The sequence below is a fragment of the Phodopus roborovskii genome, unplaced genomic scaffold (genome assembly GCF_943737965.1).
Source record: "Phodopus roborovskii unplaced genomic scaffold, PHOROB, whole genome shotgun sequence".
Taxonomy (NCBI): Eukaryota; Metazoa; Chordata; class Mammalia; order Rodentia; family Cricetidae; genus Phodopus; species Phodopus roborovskii.
The window spans coordinates 35,493,295-35,515,073 of record NW_026126525.1 but is presented as its reverse complement, the minus strand read 5'-3'; positions in this window follow the sequence as shown (position 1 = coordinate 35,515,073).

Genomic DNA, 21,779 nt, shown 5'->3' with positions numbered 1-21,779 from the left:
TCACCATCGAGAATGCACTCCTTCAGGAACCTGCTGGTGTTCATCTGTCTCTGTTGCTCTGTTGTAAGTTATTTCTCCCTGAATAAACATCCATTCAGCCTGTTTTTCCCAATACTTATCATTCCACGATAACAATATGATAGATAATGGAGTATTTTCTCTAACTGTTAAATGCAAATGGACTGGACATTGTAAATGTAATTCATACCTTTTAATTTTTTATTATATATAGTTTTACTTTGTTAGAGTTAAAACCTTTTTTTAGACAAAAAATGAGAAATGTGGAATGTGTTCCTTCACACTGTGTGAAAATGTGTCACTGTGATTGGCTTAATAAAAAGCTAAACGGCCAATAGCTAGGCAGGAGGTGGAACTTCTGGACAGAGAGCTCTGGGAAGAAGAAAAGCAGAGTTCCCAGCCAGACCTGGAGGAAGCAGGATGGGCAAAATGGAGATGAGGTAATGGACACATGGAAAAACATAGATTAAAATATGGGTTAATTTAAGTTATAAGAGCTAGTCAGAAACAAGCCTAACCTAAGGTGGAGCTTTAATAATATAAGTCTCCATGTCATTTTTGTGAGCTAGTGGCCCAAAGGAAAATAAGGATCAGGATAAACAAATAGGCCGAATAGATGTTTATTCAGGGAGAAATAACTTACAACCTAGACAGATGAACACCAGGAAATTCAACCCGATCCTCTCCTATCCGAGTGGCGCCAGCAAGAGAGCTTTTTCCAGCTCTCCCTCTCTTCCTTCCACAGGTCACTTCCGCCCATGGCTCCACCCCCAATGGGCGTGGTCAGTGCCACAGAAGGACTATCTCACTACAATTCCCCTTTTAGTCTAAAGAAAAGATTTAGGCTTAATACAAAACTATATACAAAACAGTGAATAACAAGTGTGCTCTAAGAAAAGGAAAATCGAGAACAAAATGACCTACATATCTAGTCCTAGGGTGAAGGCATAATGGAGTTTACAATAGAGTTGTCCTAAGCTGGAAAACGTACGTTTAGTACCTAATATATCTAACTAGGAAGAGAGAATAATAGTTGTGATAGTTTAATCTTCAACCTCATCAAGACCTGAGAAGGAAAATAACAATACTAGAGTAGACAGGAAGTGCGGATAGACAACTTCCAAAAGGTGCAGCAAGGACAGAAACAGCAAGCCACCTCAACAGTCACCCTAGGTCTTACAGCAATGTTGGTACACCCAGTTTTGGCTAAGGCCAAGAGAACTTGACAGACCACAGCAACAGCAGGGAGGTAGAAAGGCTGTCTTACCCTGACTTGGCAAGGTCAAGTAGTCTTTTATATTTGTCTCCTGCAAGCACATAGGACTGCATGTCCAAATCAATGATCAAGGTGGGGGCAATTCTTTGCCCAACAGGCCATTAGCTGAGGCGAGATTGAACTCCAGCAGGAGCAACAACAGTGTCCAACAAATTTTTGGGAAAGTGCACGGTGCTGTCAGGAGCAACAGTGTCTCATGTCAATGGAGTTTAAATGCCATGTTCTGCGTGTCTATGAAGTGATTGAAGATTAAGCATCTATATCTGACTAATCTCATAGGTACAGGAAATATGAGTGAAGATAATCTGTAATACTCAGGAACTTAGCTAAAAGACTGATTAAAACTTCCCTGAATAAAGCAGGAACAAATACTTAAACAATATAACTATATACATATACATACATATAAATCCCTAAAATAGAGGTAGAGTAGAAATGTCAAGACAAGAGGTAGAACTATAAAGGGCAGTAAGATAAATATCCAAAATTATATCAATATACAAATGTCTTGAATACAAGAAAAGTATACATACATAGAATATGGTAAAAATAATGTGCATAAAACATAAGTGGAAAGATTTAACACAATATAACAAAATATAAACTTAATTTTACATAGCTTACCACATAAGAATACATAACAATGTAAGCTGTAAAATACTATCTCATTCTTACTCAAATTCTCAAGAAAATAGGCTAATCTACCTATATCCCATCTAAACCATACCTTTCCCAACCATTCCCTATTCCTGTCTAAAAGATAAACCCGAGTGTAAGCATTGCCTTCCATACCCAACCCTAAATAACTAAAACCAACCCAAAGACGATGACTATTATCCCAAAATTCCAAGGGTAGGGAAAGGGGGCGTCGTTATCTTAAGGTTACTTCCTGCTGAAATGGGATGATGATTGTTCCAATGGATCCTGTAGGAAGAAAATTTTTAGCAACCAAATTTCTCAACAGAACTGGCTGTGACATATGTAGCTAGTCACTGTGTGGCAGAAAATTCTTGACTGCAGTTCTATTTGAAACTCTGGCTAGGGTGTAATAAAAAGGTGCACCATTACAGCTAGCTAGTCATGAGTTGTCTCGAGCAAAACAGTCTCAAACCAGTTTTAGGGTGATGTTTGTAGTTCAGATGCATCAGGTTGAGTCAAGTGGAAACGATGATGTGGGGCCCCATCTTCTTTCCGGAGAGTTCAAAGACTGCTGTTTGGAATCGTTATTATTCCTTGTGGAAAAGTTACACATCAATATTAAAGTAAAATTTCCAAGTTTTAAGGTATGCATTAGGGAAAGACAACAATAAACATTAAAAAGTATGTGAGAAAATTAGGATTTTAGAGAGAAAATTGTGTATAAGAAATGAGTCCCCAGATTTTGTTTTCTTCTGCCTTACACTAATTGGCTTCTTGATTTAAGGCAGAAACCATGAATTTAATATTAACAACATGCTTGAATGTAGAGAAGGAAAGCCAAATCCAACTCCAGTCTGTATATCTAGAAATCTTAACTAACTTAACTATAAGATTTGACTATCATAGGTACTATCTATAATCTGTATTTAAGTATACATTACATTTCTAAACAATACTTAAACAAGAGGAGAAATATACATATCACAAAATTGACCTTAAATTGTAGCAATGAATGAAAATCCATTCCAAAACAAAGTTGCCTGGGCAACTTTGTGAGATCCTGTCTCAAAAGTAAAAGGTAAATTTGGCACAGTACTTGAAAGGCTAATGCAGGAGTGTTGCTGCAAATTGGAAGGCCATCTTGGGCCACACAGTGAGTTCAAGGCTAACTGGAGTTTCATGAGACCTAGCCACAAAAAAAAAAAAAAAAAAAAAAAGCAGGAATGAGAGAGACATCTCAGCAGTTAGTAGTGTTTGTTGTTCTTACAGAAAGCCTGAGTTTGGTTCCCAGCACCCACGTGGTGGCTCACAACTGCCTGTATCTAATGCTCACTTAGGTCCCTGATAGCATTAGGCATGCATATGGTGCACATACATACATGCAGTCATTTAACACATACATAAATAAGAATCTTTAAAATAAAGCAACCCCCCAAGGAGGGGGCAAATAAACGAAGAGAGTGTAGAGGACAGAGAAAGAGAGGAAAGGAGAATGGGGAAAGGATACCAGAGCAATAAAGTCACACTGAGATAAGGACAACCTTGCTTAGAGCACAGTCAGACAACCAAGTAGGTTTGTAATGTGTGGGAATTAAGATTCACTGGATTCAGTATAGGGTGAGGTTTATTCAAGGAGTATTCACTTACACATAAAACAGATGACCACTGAAGGTTCCCACTCCATGGATGCCACCCTGGCACCTGGATGCTCTCCAAAACCTGACCAGAAAGCAAGCAAGCAAGCTGGGGTCAGAGCCCCCCAGACATAGCCTTCCCCCACCAGGTCCACACCTGTGATCACATCCAAACGGGTGTGGTCAGTGCAACAGGTGCAGGCCAGGTGGATATCTCACTACTGGTTTGGTTTGGTATTTTGGTATTTGGTCTCTCTGTGTAGTGCTGGCTGTCCTGGAATTCACTCTGTAGTTCAGGTTGGCCTCAAACTCACAGAGATCCATCTGCCTCTGCCTCTGCCTCTGCCTCTGCCTCTGCCTCTGCCTCTGCCTCTGCCTCTGCCTCTGCCAAGTGTTGGCATTAACAGCCTGTGCCATATCTAAGGTATTTAGAAGTTAATTTAACAGTTATGAGCTCCTGGAATGGGCAGGACATCTACTGGGCACCAGGGGAATTGATTTGTGTATTTGTTTTAAGACAGAGTCTCTATGTAGTCCTGATTCTGCATGTTGGCCTTAAACTAGGGAGATCTGCCTGCCTGTGCCTCTGCCTCTGCCTCCTAAGTATGGGACTTAAAAGCACACAACACCATACCCAGTACTTGTTCTTTAGCCTCTCAAGTACTATGTCCAATAATGGGAGATGTCATTCTTTATATATGTTTCTCTTATCGGTTAATGAATAAAGCCTTTTGGCCAATAGGGAAGCAAGATAGGTGGACCTAAGAGACAAGGAGGATTCTAGGATATGTAGTAGAGAGGAGTCAAGATGTAGAACTTGAGAGAAAAGGTCCATACCTTTCTCTGGTAAGATAAGACCATGTAGAAACACTTAGATTGATAGAAATGGGCAAATATTTAAGACAGAGCTAGCCAATAAAATGCTCTAGCCATTGGCCAACAGCTTTATAACTAACAGAGTCTCTCTGTGTGTTATTTTGTGACTCACAGGGCTCTGGCAACAGGCTGGCAAGAAAGTACTCATAACAAAATAGCACTTACAATGTGAGTACTAAGAACTTCCACTTAAAACTTGACAAAAGTTTAAAAAGGGATTTTAGAAACAAAAGAACAGAGACAAGCAAGTCTTCTTGGTAGCAGCATATTTTTCAGGTGGGCTCTATTTTGCTAGAGACAGAGACTTGAGAGTTTCCTTTAAGGAAGTCTTCCTGACTCGGGATAAGCAGCAAAAAAAAAAAAAAAAAAAAAAAAAAAACCAAAGGGCTCTTTTAAGAGGTCCCACTACCAAACAAGAATGGTGTGTACAAACAGCTGGCAGTGGCAGTGACCACATCTCCACGCCGGCAGCATACTGCTTGATAGCAGCATCGACCAAGACAGTAAGCAAAGCTCTCAGTGGTGGTAAATGTACCCCTACCATATTGGAAAGCAATGTTGTTTGTTTAGCATATGAAAGACCAGAGAAAGATAAAGACAGTAAATACAGATTAAGGTAAAGGGAAACCTCTATAGGTTTACAGTGTTTTTTAAATATCCATAAGCTAGGAGAGGAAAAAAAAACAGGATAAAGTTTTTTTGTGTGGTGGCACAGGCCTTTAATTCAAGCACTCAGGAGGCAGAGGCAAGCAAATCTCTGTGATTTCAAAGTGAATCTCGTATACAGAGTGAATTTCAGCACAGACAAAAATTCAGAGAAACCCTGTCTCAAAACATGAAAAAATAGGCTGGGTACTGGTGGCACATGCCTTTAGTCAATCCTAGCACTTAGGAGGCAGAGGCAGGAAGATCTTTGTGAGTTTGAGGCCAGCCTGGTCTATAAGAGCTAGGTCCAGGACAGCTTCCAAAGCCACAGAGAAACCCCATCTTGAAAAATTAGAAAAAGAAAAAGAAAAAGAAAAAAAGAAAGGAAAAAGAAAAAAGAAAAATAAATTAGAAGTAAAAGAGAGAAAGCAATAAAAAAGCCATCTAATGATGGGATACTGTATGCTATTGTGTTGTCTTTGAATTGCTCAATCGCTAAGGAAGGAACAACAACTGCTACAATACACTTGATTGTCAATGCTGCTGAATTAATCCAATTTGTATATTTTAAAAATGCTTTGACTTCAAAATTTAAGTCTAAGAACAGGTTATTGGGGAAAATAATTTCTATTTTTGTTTCCACAGAAAACGAACAGCTGTGGATTCCTTCCAGACTAACATGGCTTGATCAAGCAAGACCCCCTGAAATAGGGTCCCAGGTGATCTAACATTCAAAACACCTGGGACAAGGCAAGATTTCTGCGTCTTCTTAGGATTCCCAAGGTATTACAGCATCTCCAACCAGCAGGAAGCTTTTTGGAAAGAACAATATGCAAATTTCCAAATATTGTATACAAATGTTTGTTTTCATTTAAATGGGGTTGGTTATAAATGATTAATGATCACAACCAATTTCTTTTCAAAGGTAAAAAGGGGATTGTGGTATAGAAACTAATACTTTTTTTTGGAATGGATTTTTATTTATTGATACAAATTTAAGGTCAATGTTATGATATATATATTTCTCCTCTTAAATATGTAATGTATAATTTAGTATAGATTATAGATAGTTACCTATAATAGTCAAAACTTAAGTTAGTTAGGTTTTCTAGATATAAAGAGATATATTTCAAATGGATAGGCATTCTCCAAACCTTTCAAAGACCTACAGAATATGGCATTTAAAATGGTTTGGAGTTTTTCTTGACATTGAGACAAAACTGCTTCTGGCAATGCCACCTGCATCAGAGAGGAAGATGGACATTGAAGAAACTCATTATGGAGTTTGCTTCCAATATGACAAAACTATCCATTTGGGCAAGATACTGGTCTTGTCTAGACCATTTAACTATATGCTTTACAAAGTAGACATGCAGGCACCATAGGAAAGTGACTGCTAAAACAAGATGGACAGTGCTACAGGGTTCCTGCTTTATAGAAGAGTCTGCCAGACATTCTACAGGACACAGAGAAAAGTGACTGACAAACTTCTAGTACAGGTGGACAGTTTAAAGTTTCCTGCTTTGCTTAGGAATCTGCTTAGGGATATGGCCTATAGGCTGAAGATGGAACATTACAGAAGAACTTTGGGTGACTGACCAGGCAAGTTATCTCTGTCAATTTTAGAGTTTATATATTATCCTTCAGTGGTCTTTGATGGAGTTGAAGACAGTCATGGTTATAGCTTCCCTTAGTTAGGATTAAAGATGTTACATATAAGACTTTAGACTCACAAAGTAGAATAGATGATGGAATATTTTCTTTAAATCTTGCTAAATGTTAATGAACTAAATATTGTTAACTATAGTTCTTATTTGATAACTGTTTTGTTATATATTTTACTATGTTAAAGCTCTTCTTTTTATTTAAACAGAAAATAGGAAATTATAGGAGATGTCATTCTGTATATATGTTTCTCTTATTGGTTAATGAATAAAGCCCTGTTGGCCAATAGGGAAGCAAGATAGGTGGGACTAGCAGAAAAGGATGATTCTGGGAGATGTAGTAGAGAGGAGTGAAGATGTAGGACTTGAGAGAAGAGGTCCAGACCCTTTCTCTGGTAAGATAAGACCATGTGAAAACACTTTGATAGAAATGGGTTAATATTAAGACAGAGCTAGCCAATAAGAAGCTCTAGCCATTGGCCAACAGCTTTATAACTAATTGAGTCTCTTTGTGTTATTTTGTGACTGACAGCAGCTCTGGGAACAGGCTGGTGGAAAAATGCTCATAACAGTCCAATCTACCTTTTACTTTTTATTTCAAGACTGAGTCTCACAAAGTTGCCCAGGCTAGCTTTGAACTCACTCTGTAGTCTAGTATGTTCTTGAATTTTTCCTCTTTTCTTTTCTCCCTCTCCCTCTTTTATCTACCCCTCTCTCTCATGTTTGTGTGTATTCAGTATATGTATATGCACATGCTTATATGGGTGTGTGTAAATACACATGGGATTTGGTGGACACATGTGTAAGTCAGAGGTCAGCCTCTAACCTCTCTTCATTTACATTTCTGAGATAAGATCTCTCACTAAATCTAGATGTTCTTCTTTTTATTTTAGTTTTTGTTTTTCAAGACCGAGTTTCTCTGTGTAGCTCTGGCTGTCCTGGAACTTTCTATGTAGGCCAGGCTGGTTTTGAACTAAGAGAGATCCACCTACCTCTGCCTACCGAGTGCTGAGATCAAAGGCGTGCACCAACACCACCCAGAGTTTTACCTTTTTTTTCTTCCCCTTCACTCCTCTTCTCTCTTCTCTTTTTTTCCTTTTTTTCTCTTCTTTGCTTTTGGAGAGCTTGTTTTGTTTTAAAGGTTTATTTTCATTTTGCATGTATATGTGAATAACTGCATGTATGAATGTGTACCAGTTATATGTCTGATGCCTTCAGAAGCCAAAAGCAAGGCAGCCTACCACTGAAGCTGGCTAGCCAGCAAGCATAAAGAGGCAGCTGCATAGCTGCTCAAGGCTGATGCAACAGCAGAGTTGTCTTACAGCAGGACATCAGCTAACTACTCAAACATGCAAAACAAGCTCTTGCCAAAACCAGCTGGCACCAACATGGCAGTCAACTACTAACTGTTATTTCCTTCATTATAACAGTGTTCCTATATTTTGGTAGCATAACAGTTTTGGATGTGTCCATCACATATCTGACTCCATGAAACATCTGAAAACTATTAAGTTGACCTATGAAAAATGCTGCCCCAACCCAGGTGTGGTGACACAAGCCTGTGATTCTAGCACTCGCAGGACGCTGAGGCAGAAGGAACAACATAAGTTTGAAGCTAGCCTGGTCTACATAACAATTTCTTGGTGTGCCATTTCTTTAATCCCAGCACTTGTAACACAGAGGCAGGTGGATCTTTCTGGTCTATATAATGAGTTCCAGGCCAGCCAGAGCTATAAAGTAAGACCAAAAGGGAAAAAAATCAGAAACAAAAACAAAACCCAAATTTGCCTCAAACTCTGTAGAGTGTGACACACACAGAATGCCTACACTCACCTCTTGAATATGCATCTTTGCTTGGTAATAAACTTTACCAACTTATTATTTTGAATTGTATCTGAATTCTTTCTCTGACAAATTACAAGAACCTAGGAGTACTGGTTGGAGGTCTCTCCACCATTCCCCAATACTTTGCTACACACTATCACAATGAGAGGATAAGTTGAACCCAGAATGGAATAGTGCTGCCCAGCCTCAAGAAAATGTCTGGAAAACAGAACAAAAAAGCTAGGCATTGGTAGTGCATGTCTTTAATTCCAGCACTCCTGAGCCAAGGCTACTCAGAGAAACCCTGTCTCTGAAGACCAACACCAAAACAAGTGTGTTTAAAGGAGAGACGGTTCCAGGATATATATATATATATATGTATGTATGTATGTATGTATGTATGTATGTATGTAGGTAAAGAGAGAGAGAGAGAGAGAGAGAGAGAGAGAGAGAGAGAGAGAGAGAGAGATATGTTTCAATGGTTAAGAGACTGTCTGCTCTTATAGAAGACCTGGGTCAATTTCTACATGGTGGCTCACAATTGCAACACCCATTCCATGAACTATGATGCCCTCTTCTGGCCTTTGTAGGCACCACTCAGAGCATGGACATAGGTGCAGGCAAAACACCTAGACACATAAAATAAGTGTATGTCAGGGCCAGTGACGAATGCATTTCAATTGGTAGGGTGAGTGCTCACCTAGAATGCAAGAAACTCTGAGTTCGATCCCAGCACCATGTAAACCCAACATAGTGACATAGGCTTGTAATCCTAGCACTCTGGAGATAGGAGGAGAAGGATCAGAAGTTCAAGGGAAAGAGTACTTGCTTTTCTTCTGGAGGACTTAGATTTAGTTCCTAGCACATACTTTGGGCAATTAACAACCACGTCTAACTCCAGCACCAGATGATACAACTCCCTCTTCTGGCCCTGGAGGACACCCTCACACATATTGTGCACTCGTGCTCCTGTGTGTGCTTGTGTGTGCACACACACTCATACACACATGCACACATGAACACTTGTGTGTTAGGTTCTCTGGTCATGCAGCTTTTTCAGAGATTTTCATTCTGAGTATAGGCATTGAAAATTCTTTGTGTGCCCTATTCCTTAATGGACTCTATCCAATCTGAACTTAGTAGTAATCCTTACAGAAGCTACCTTGCTGTGGTGGCACACACCCTTAATCCCAGCACCCGGGAGGCAGAGGCATACAGAACTGTGTGAGTTTGAGGCCAGCCTGGTTTACAGAGTGAGTTCTAGGATAGCCAGGATCACTTTTGTTTTGTCCTGTCTTAAAAAATAAAAAGAAACAAGTCAAATTGGAAAGTCACATAGCTAACTAAATGAGTTTCCAAAATCTGTCATCATAGCTGGCCTCTTTAAATAGACTTTTGAATTGTTTCTGAAGCTATCCATTTTTACTTCCTTTGTAAAATTTGTAGTGATTTCTGCTGTCTTTGTGTTCATTTTGAACTCTGTCTTGTGGCTGGACTGACTGACACATAAATTGAAATTTCCTCCTACTGGAAACACTCCTAGAGTGTGGCTGTCATAATAGGAATAAGTCAGTGCAGGCTACCCCACAAAGGTGTAAACAGATGTCCTGTGAGAGGAGACTGGTTATGGGTTTAGGCTTTAGGCTGACCATATAGTAGTCATAAATGAAGAAGTGTTCTTCCAAAGACCATTATAAACATGTACGAAATTCTTGGATTTACATCAAGGCAGGGCTTGAGTTCAGAGCCCCTCCCCAGAGAGAAACTCAAGGAAATAAGGAAAAATCCCCCTATTCAGTTTGAGTGGAAATGGATGTTTTGTATACCAGATGATCTTTGAGCCACTTAGATGGAGGAGTTAGTGCCAACACCTGTGTCAAATTGACCTCTGGTAGCAGGTAAGGTGCCCTAGGTGCTTTAATAGAGAGGATAAGTTCCTTCTCTGGACCTCTGAGCTGTAGATGCTCCACCCCAGAGTCATCCCTTTGGAGGCACAAATTTAGACTTGTTTAACTAAGAATGCCTTAGGGAAATGAATGGCTGATTGGAAGGTTGATACTTGAAGGTGAAGAGAAACTACTTAGAAAGCAGTAAATGAAGAATCTTAACCAATGCTGTCAGAGCTATTTGTTTTGGTACGTCTACATATGTATTACATAGATGATATTTTTCTACCTTAATGATGAAAAACTGTATCTTATTGGATTTAAATTTAATGTACACAGGTTCAGTAAGTGGCTCAGTGGTAGAAGTCCTGCCTAGCATCCGGAGCCTCTGGGTTTGATCCTGGGTAATGCTAAACAAAATACCTCTTTAAAGAAGAAATAAAAGCATGGAGATCCCAGCACTTAGGAGGTAGAGTCTAGACTACATGAGCCCCTGTAATACTGCTTCTACTCCCACTACAAAAAAATTAAATGGGGGAATAGAGTTGAAGAAAAATAGTGATATAATTATCCCAGAACAATAGAAATGGACTGAATTATAAAATAATTTCTAGGACTTGGGTAAGTCTTTGATAAATAAACTATAATCACACGTCACTTGTTAATGAGGATAAATTCTGAGAAATACATTGTTAAATGTTTATCCAAACAGCATATATTTGCACAAACCCAGATGATATAAGTCACTCATTTGACATGGACTTTCTTTTTTTATTGTCTGACTGTGTATGTGTGAGAAGTCAGAGGACAACCTTTGGGAAAAAGTTCTTCCCTCACAGGTGTGGGTTCCAAGGATTAAACTCTGGTCCACAGGCTTGGCAGCAAACACCTTTACCTGCTAAGCCAACTCTACAGTTGACTTCTTTTAGTTACAACTCTGGGTAAATGTGAGATCTATGAGACTACAGCCAGTGTAACGTGATATACACTTCAAACTTTTGTTAATCAGAAGATGAGTGTAGGGGCTAGAGATATGGCTCAGAGGTTAAGTAAGAGCACTGGCTACTCTTCCAGAGGTCCTGAGTCCAATTACCAGCAACCACATGGTGGCTCACCACCTGTAACGAGAGATCTGGTGCCCTCTTCTGGTGTGCAGGCAGAACACAGTATACATAATAAATAAAAAGATGAGTGCAGATATGTGGGTGCACTCCTATAATCCTAGAACTTTGAGGTGGTAGCTGGAGTCCAAGAGCAGCCTAGATGAAATGAGACCCTGTCTCAAAAAACAAAACCCCAAAACAAACAAACAAAAAACCAAGAAAGTAAAATAAAATGGAATACATTGTAAGATAATGATAAAACCAATAACATGGTCACTAATTATCAAGTATTATGCACTGTACATAATTGTGTGTTCAAAATGTTGAGGTGAGTTAGTGCAGCAACTTTATATGAGCGAGTTTCACCACAAACATGAAATGTGATAGGCTGCAGTATCATGAGTGACAGCTTTGCTGTCACTGGGTGATAGAACATTTCAGTTCCATTGTTAATCTTTTTTGTCTTTTGGTTAGATTTCATTTTTTTTTTATGTATTTGAATGTTTTGTGTGCATGAATCTTATGCCATATGTGTGCACTGCACACAGAGGCCAGAAGCAGGTGGATCCTTTGGAGCTGGAGTTACAGATGCTTGTGAGCTGCCATGTGGGTGCAGGGAACTGAACCTGGGTCCTCTGAAAGAGCAACAACTGCTCACAATTGCTGAGCCATCTCCCCAGCCCCTTTGTCCTGTTTTCTGAGACAAGTTTTCTCTGTGTATCCCTGGCTGTCCTGGGCCACAGTATAGCCCTGGTGTGTCATTTGCAGTAGTCATCCTTGCACAGCTCCTCGCCCTGTCTGCACAGCCCTCTTTCTCAATGGTCCCTGAGCCTTGGATGGGAACTGCTTGTTGGTGTTTTGTTTTGGTTTTGGTTTTTTTCTTCAAGACATGGTTTCTCTGTAGCTTTTTTGGAGCCTGTCCTGGAACTCACTCTTTAGACCAGGGTGGCCTTGAACTCACAGAGATCCACCTGCCTCTGCCTCTCAAATGCTAGAATTAAAGGCATGTGCCACCACCACCTTTAATAAATTAGCTGGGCATGATGGCACATATCTGTAATCCTAGCACTTGGGAGGTAGAGGCAGAAGATTCAGGAATTCAGAGCCATCCTTGGCTACAAAAGGACTTATTTTATTTGTTTGTTTAGATTTGGTTTTTCAAAACAGGGTTACTCTATGTAACAGAGCCCAGGCTGTCCTGGAACTCAATTTGTAGACCAAGCTACCCTGAACTCACAGAGATCTACCTGCCTCTGCCTCCTGAATGCTGGTAGCAAAGGCACCGCCAGGACTGGCTACACAGTGATTTATAAACCAGCCTGGGTTACACAAGACCCTGTTTCAAAAGAAAGCAAGTAAATAAATAAGTGTATGATTAAAAGATATATTCCAAAGAAAATTAATTTTTAAAAAGTTTAATGAAATATTATCAGTAAATGTCTTATTTTAATACTTATTTTATAGTTAGATACTTCAGTCATTTCAAAACTTTTGGAATGAGCTGGGTATGGTGAGACACACCTTAATTCCAGCACTCAGGAGGCAGAGGCAGGTAGATCTCTAGGAGTTCACAGCTATCTGGTCTACCTAGCCAGGACAGTTAGGGCAACATAAAGAGACCCTACCTCAAAATTAATTAATTTATTCAATGAAAAAAGATCATGAGTGGAAAACGTTTAAGAAGCCACGCCTACCCCACACCCTCAAATCACCATGTAGCCCAGACTAGCCTCAAACTGTGATCTTCCTGCTTTAGCCTGATGAATGCTGAGGTGACACATGTGCCACTGCTCCTGGCTGCATACTTGGACTGCATCCCAAGACCCTGCCTCAAAAAATGGGCATTAGTTCATATGTTGTTGATATAAACAGGTCTCACAGAATGACTGATTTATAAAGAAAAAACCTGCTGGGTATGATGGTCCATGCTTGTAATCCAGCATCAGGAGACTGAGGTACTGAAGATTTAAGACTTGGGCCAGGCAGTGGAGGCTCACACCTTTAATCCCAGCACTCAGGAGGCAGAGGCAGAGGCAGGCAGATCTCTGTGAGTTTGAAGCCAGCCTGGTCTACAAAGTGAGTTCCAGGATAGCTAGGGCTACACAGATAATCCCTGTCTCAAAAAACCAAACCAAACCAAAAAAAAAAAAAAAAAAGGAATTGGAAACTACATCTGGTCTTTGCTTCTTTCTTTTCTTTTTTATTAATTTGTTTTTTTTTACATTCCAATCCCAGTTCCCCATCCCTCCTCTCCTCCCAGTCCCCCATTTGCCCTTCCTCCCATCTGCTTCCCAGAGAGGGTAATGCCTCTCCTAAGTCTTCTAAGTCTATCCCATCATCTTGTTGAGGCAGGACCAAGGCCCCCCCCCCCACCCTGTGCTTAGGCTGAACAAGGCATCTCTCCATATAGAATGGGCCCCACAAAGTCAGTTTGTGCATTAGAGTTAGACCTTGGACCCACTGCCAGTGGCCTCATATATTGTCCCAGCCGTACCATTGTCATCCGTATTTAGGGAATCTAGAGGCATGGTGGAACGAAAGTTTTTGAGGAAGCCCAGAGAGCCAGTGAATGCATGCCTGATGTTGGCCAACACTGGAAAGAAAAAGAGAAAGAGAAAATGTAGTTAATAAGCATAGCTGAGAAATAGCATACTAGTGAGATAAGCTTTGAATTAAGATTCCTCCACAATGGAACTTTTAGCCAGGCCTATTGGTGCCAACCTATACCTGCAGCTACTGAGAAACTGAGGCAGATAGATCAGAAGTTTAAGCACTGCCTGAGCTACCAAGTGAGTTCTAAGCCAGTTTAGGCAATTTAGTGAAACTCTACCTCAAAATAAACAGTGAAAAGAGTAAACCAGACCTTGTATTGTTATGCCTCCATCATAACAACCCCATAGACCACCAGGAGTCCAAGTTCATATGCAAAAGCAAAGAGCCTTTATTGCAAGCTCGAAATTCAGCCCTCTGTCTGCTCTGACACAGTGGTTGGATCAGGGAGAGCATTGAGCTCAGTTATGATAGAGTATTTAAGGAGTAAAGGCAGTGGGGTGGGGAAGAGGAGGGAAATTATGGATTCAGTTGGGGGCTGAACTCCTGATTGGGCAGGAATGGGATAACAGAAGTCTTGTCAAACAGGGATTGGTACTGGTATTGCTGAAAAGAAATTGGCAATCTATATACAAGTTAGGTAAGCTATTCTTTGTTTGTCCCAATTCTAATTGGTTCCCTGCAGGGTACAGTTTGTGGTTTTTCCTGGTAAGGGCCCAGTCTCAGTATTGTTAGTCTTCAGCCCGTCATGTCTGCACTAATGTTGTTAAGCCTCTTTAGTGTGGCACATGCCTACAATCCTAGAACCTGGGAGGTAAAGGTAAAAGGATCAGAGTTCAAGTTCAGTCTCAGCTCCATAGGAAGTTAGAAGCCAAGGGACTAAATGAGACACTGTCTCAAAAAATTGGTCACAGTAACAAGGAGAGTAACTTACACTAAGTAACTTACCATATGCCTGCTTGCCATGTGCCTTTCTGTTGGAAGTTTTCATCAGTATTATCACGCATCTGCCATCCAATGACAACATCTAAAATATAAGCCAAATACATTTTACATGACTAAAAACAATGGAGAAACAAAGTAAAAAGAATACAGGTGATGCAGCTCAGTAGTAGAGGTGTTGGCTGGCCTGGAAAGCACATGGCACTAGATTCAACCCCCAAGCAAAAAAAGGCAGAGGAGCTGAATCACAGCAGTCTCCCCAGCTCTCTTTGTATGTTTTCCAAGGAAGCCTGAGCTCCTTAATGTGTGTTTGTTCAGTTAGATTCAGTCCTCACATTGAGTAGGAGATGTTTCCTTTTATTTGCTTATTTAATTATTTAGATAAGGTTGCAATGTGTTGCCACAGGGGGCCTCAAACTCCTAATCTGGTGTTTTTTTCCTTTCAGCTCCTGAGTAGCAGGGACTGCAGTGAGCCCAACTTGAGCTAACTTATGTAGATTCTGATTTGTTTCTGTTCTCTTTCTTTTTGATCATTCGTGTATCTATAGTTCTCCCCCTTCCTTCCTTTTTTGAAGATTAATTTATTTACTTAAGATTTGTTTATTTTTTTGTGTATAAATGTTTTGTCTGCGCATGTGTATGTGCACAGCTCTCATATCTGGTACACACAGAAGCCTGAAGAATGCTCCCTGGAACTGGAATGTTGGTCAGTTGAAAGCCACACAGGCAGGAGAACAAGGAGATCAGAACTCACCTTCCTCAGCAAGAGCAGGAAGTGTTCCTAACCACCAAGTCATCTCTCTAGCCTCCTGTGGTTTTGTTGTTGTTTTTGTCTTTACAGAACAGTTTCTTTTGACTACTGAAAGTTTCTCACCCGCACTTAAATCACTGTTTCAAGGCCAGCCTGGTCTACAAAGCAAGTTCCAGGATAGCCAGAGTTGTTATACAGAGAAACCCTGTCTCGAAAACCAAGCCAAACAAAACAAAACAAAAAATCACTGTCTCAGGAAACAGAGCAATACAAAACAAAAAATTCAAAAAAGTGTACTCATAAACAATAGTTTACCATTAATGAATTGTACAAATAGCATAAAGACACTGCAGAAACAGAACTATTGGTTGATGGACAGTCTCCACCAATGCTTGGTTCAAAGGACTTGTTAACTGATGAACAAAAGTCCAAAGTAGGATTTTAAAGCATTTACAACATCCTGGGCTTTTTAAGAATCCATGTCCATTTAAGAACACCACCACTTGGCCAGACAGTGGTGGCACACGCCTTTAATCCCAGCACTCCAGAGGCAGGCAGAATCTCTATGAGTTCAAGGCCACTCTGATCTACAGAGTGAGTTCCTTGATAACCAGGGCTACACAGAGAAACCCTGTCTCAGAAAAAAAATAAAAAACAGAATACCACTATCAGTAGCAACAAAGTGGTTGAAATATATAGTATACTAACAGAGGTTAGATAAAATTGTGGAACATAATAAAGTAATAATTTACAAGCATTTATTTATTCATTTATTTGAGATAGTGGCAGCCTGGAATTTGCTGTGAAGCTGGGCAACCTCCAATTCCAGTGATTTTCTTGCCTTAAGTTCCTAAGTGTTGCCAGGTGGTGGTGGCGCACACCTTTAGTCCCAGCATTTGGGAAGCAGAGGCAGGCAGATCTCTGTGAGTTCGAGATCAGCCTGGTCTTCAAGAGCTAGTTCCAGGATATCCTCCAAAGCCACAGAGAAACCCTCCTTGGGAAAAAAAAAAATTAACTAGAGCAGGAAACCTAACAAGGATTATTGGGTCTGCTGGGGGTAGTTGGGGCTTGTAATTCTTTACTTTCCCCTTTTTATTTTGATATATTGGGTGCAGTGCTCTATAAATATTAACTAAAGCACGTTTGGATTTTTTTGTTTTGTTTTTTATTTTAAGACAGGATTTCTTTTCTTTTTATATTTTCTTTCTTCTTGAGACAGGGTTTCTCTGTGTAACCCTGGCTGCTCTGGAACTCAATCTGTGGACAAGACTGATCTCACACTTGGAGATCTGCTTGCCTCTGCCTCTGCCTCTGCCTTTCTGCCCTCTCTGCTCTGCCCCTTCCTCTGCAAGTGCTGGGATTAAACATGTTCACCACCACCTATCAGTATTACTTGCTTCTTTAACATTCTGTTTCTTGATTTTTTAAATTATATTTAGTGATTGGTTGATTGATCGGTCAGGGTGGGACTCTTACCACAGCAGGAATGTGAAGGACAGAGGATGACTTTTGGGAGCCAGTTCTATCTTTCCACAACATGGGTCCCACAGATCGAACTCAGGTGTCAGCCTTAACAGCAATGGCTTTTGCCTTCCAGTCTGTCTTGCTAGCTGTGCAATGAATTCTAGAATAAATAAAAGTTCTCTCTCATTCTCTCTGTCTCTGTCTCTCTCTGACAAATCTCCTGTATCATAGATGGCCTTGAATTCACTAAGTAGTGGAGGGTGGTCTTGAACTTCTGGCCCTTGAATCTCTACCTCTCATGTGCTTGCTGTACTGGAGATCAGACCCAGGGCTTATGCATACTAGCCAAGCAGTAGCACCCTGCCAGCTGAGCTACATCCCAACTCTTACTTTTTGTTTTTGGTAAAAGATTTTGCTATGCAGCTGTCGCTAGTCTGAAATGCACTATGTTGATCAGGCTGACTCCCAGCTTAAGACAGCCCCTTATCCACCTCAGCAGCAAAGGGCTTAGAGGTATGTATGTGCATGCTACCAGGGCCAAGAGTGGCAGACAAGCCAGGTGCACACCTTTGATCCCAGAACTCAGGAGGTAGATCTCAGGCAGATCTCTATGAATTTGAAGCCAGCCTGGTCTGGAGTTCTAGGACATCCAGTGGTAGAGAGACCCTGTCTCTAAAAAGAAAAAAGAAAGAAGAGAAAAGATTGACAGATAAGCTGGCTGTGGTTGATGAGGCTGGTGGTCCCAGTGTTAGGAAGGCCCAGGCAGCAGGACTGGTGCAAGTTCATGGCGACCCTGGTTTTCACAGAGTATTTTCAGTCCTGCCTGAAAAAAAGAGAGCCCGTCTTAATACAAATAAATTTAAAAAAAAAAAATAAAGTTAAAATAAGGGGCTGGAGAAATGGCTCAGCAATTAAGAGAACTAACAGGTTCTGCTCTTCTACAGGTTCAATTTCCAGCACCCACACATCAGCTCAAAACTGTCTGTAACTCCAGTTCCAGGAGATATGAAATCCTCACACAGGCACACATGCAGACAAAACACAAATGCATAAAAAAATTAAAAAAAATTATATAAAAATAAAAACAAACACAAAAACAGCTAAAAAATAAAATAATCAAAATAATATAATAGCTAGGTGTCACAAGTCATGTCTATAGAGGTAGGAGGATGGCAAATTTGAGGCCATCCTGGACTACATAGTGAAATAAAGACTAGCCTGAGCTACATAACAAAAGCCCTTAAAAAAAAAAAAAAAAAAAACAGGCTGAGTGGAGGTGGTTCAGGCCTCTAATCCCTACACTTGGGAGGCAGAGGCAGGTGGATCTCTGAGTTTGAGGCCAGCCTGGTCTACATATCAAGTTCCAGGACAGCCAGAGTTACACACAGAAACACTGTCTCAAAAAGAAAAAAAAAAAAAAAAAGTGACAAACAGTGGGCTGAGGATGTGGCTCTGTGGCAGACCATGTGGCAGGTCCTGAGTTAAATTCCAAGCACCACCACAACAAACCAAAGAGAATTGTTAGACATCTAGTGAGATAAAGTATCTAAAGTACTGAGACACAATGCCTGCACCTACTATGTGTTTAGTGTATATTAACCTTCTGTAAGTAGTACCACCATCACTGCTGTTAGTTCACTTCCTAAGAAACAAAGGAAAAGTACCTAGTGTGAGCTGGCAGCTGAGATAAGCAGGTGAACAGCAAAAGAGGGAGATAGTGACAGACCCCTCTGTTGCCTCAGAGACCCCCTGGGGTGTGAAATTACAGCTCTACAGTGAACGGAGGAAGAACTCAAAGACTAGCAGGAAGGCAGTCCAGCTCTTTTCAGAAGAAAATAGGGACAGGATCAGGCAGGAAGCCCGTGGTGCAGGTGGTGCAGATAAGGACTTTGGGTTTCTTGATACTGGTGAATCTTCTTTAGCAGGGAGAGATCTCCCCATTCCCAGTGGAATTGCCCCCACCATCACCACACATAGCCAGCACACACACACACACACACACACACACACACACACACACACACACACACAATCACCACACACACACAGCCACCCTCCTGGTTTGGGCTTTGAGTTTAACCCTGAGTTGCCTGAGGAAATGGTATCCCTAACCAGAAGCAATAGCCAGGCAAGGTCTCAAGACCTACCTCTACCACCACTGTTTGCTTCTAGAGCTGTAGCCAGATTCAAGTCCCAGCAGGCCCCTAAAAGTGAGGTACCAAGTGAAACCCATGAGGAGGTATACTGGGCTTGGAAAGAGTCACTAAAATAAACAGGGAACATGTGAGAGATGGCTGTTAAAGGTGTTGGATAATGGTGAAAAGAACACAAAACTGCACCCGGCTAGTTTACTGATGCAAACCCACTAAGAGATTCTACATTTAATGTTGTCACCATGGGAGTGCCTCTAATTCTAGTCCTCAGAAGAACTCTTCCTGAGAATTTGAGGCCAGACTGGGTACTGTGTATTTGCTCTGTCAGACATAGCTGTAGAAGAAATGCGTATGGTAGGAAGATTTAGGGATGACAAATTAGCAGGTCACTTTGCAGTGGAGACTGGAGCTACGATGGTGAGTGAGACCAGCCAGACCTTGAGCAGCACAGCTAAATCACTCTTCTTGCCCTCCATTAAAACCTAGACCTGGGCTAGAGAAAGAACTCAGTGGGTAAGGGCACTTGTGAAGTCTGACAACCTGAGACCATCATAAATGGTAGATGGGGTAAACCAACCCTCAAAAGTTGTACTCTGCTGTTGTACTCCACATGCATGCTGTGGCACATGTGCTCCTTCTCACAAATAAGCAAATTCATAATAATAATAATAATAAGCTTGTTATGATTGGATTAGGGATGTAACTAAGTAGGCAGATATCTTGCCTCGGGTTCCAATCCTAGCACTGCATTAATGTGTAAGATGGCACATGTCTCTAATCCAACACTGGGAAGGTAGAGGGTCAGAAGTTCAAGGTTATCTATGGCTATATATCCAGTTGAGAACAGCCTATGTGCTACATGAGACTCTGCCTCAAAAACAAATAGATGGAAATAAACAAAATAATAAACCTAAACCTCCTGTCAGGACCCCAAAGATGGACTTGTAGTGTTCTCTGAATAAATCCCCTTTCTCTGCTTTTCACTAATTTTTGTCCATTTAATTGGCCTATTCAGGATGGGTGGTTAGTCTAGGATTTCTATTGATATGGTAAAAACACAAGAGCCAAACCCAGGTGTGGCAGTGCGCACCTTTAATCCTAGCATATTGGAGGCAGAGACAGACGGATCTCTGTGAGTTTGATGACAGCCTGATCTATACAGAGTCCTAGCCAGAGCTACAAAAGACCCTGTCTTAAAAAACAAACAAACAGGGGGGTGGGGTGGAGAGATGGCTCAGAGGTTAAGAGCACTGGCTCTTCTTCCAGAGGTCCTGAGTTCAATTCCCAGCAACTACATGGTGGCTCACAACCATCTGTAATGAGATGTGGTGCCCCTTCTGGCCTGCAGGGATACATGTGGGTAGAACATAACAAATAAATATATTAAAAAACAAAAACAAAATAAAATAAAACAGCATGCCCAAAATCAACTTAGGAGGAAAGGGTTAATTTTGTTTTACATCTTGTAATCCACCATTCAGGAAAGTTAAGGCAGAAACTCAAGCCAGAAACTGAAACAGATCCATGGAGGAAGGCTACTTACAGGCTTTTCCTCAGGGCTTGCTTTGTTTGCCTTCTTATACACCCTAGTACAACCTGGCCAGGGGTGGCACCATCCACAATGGGCTGGGTCTTCCTACATCAATAACTTATTTTAAAAATGCACTACAGGCCAATTTTGTAGAGACATTTTGTTAACCCAGTTTCCCTCTTCCCAAATGAATCTAGCTATGTCAAGTGACCATAAAAGTAGCCAGCACAGTGGCCATGGCTTGCTAGCTCTGACATTAACTACAGTAACATTATTCCTTTTTTACTGGGAGAGTCAAGAAGCCATACTGAAAGGACCAGGCATATAGCTACAAGTTCAAAAATGGCTTTACCCTCAGCTTTTAAACTGCCTTTCTTTGAGTTTTAGCTGAGTGGAAAAGTACTGTGTTCACCCTGAGACATCTGTCTGTTAGCCAGATAAGAGACAAAGGAGGGAAATCCTACCACCCTGCAGGCAGCTTCTTGGAACCAGCCCAGCAACTGCACTGCAGATGACTACTAGAAGCAGCTGCTAGCTTTGTCCAGCTGTGTACAAACTCTAGCCTCTAGCAATAGAGGGCCAATATCCTTTGTGCCTTGGCCTCTCTGTTTGGGAGAGTGGACATATGTCTTTGCTTATGATATCTTGGTGCAAATCTTTGCTCCATGTGATCACAGCCTAAGTTTCCACCTAATACATACTTTTTTGAGAAACTAAATTCTTGGAAAATTACGTTTTTGTGGGAGGAGCCTCAGCATCTCTGAAGAGCTCTGTGATCACTCTTCTTGCAGGCCAGACCTTATTTCAGGAACTGTAATCACAC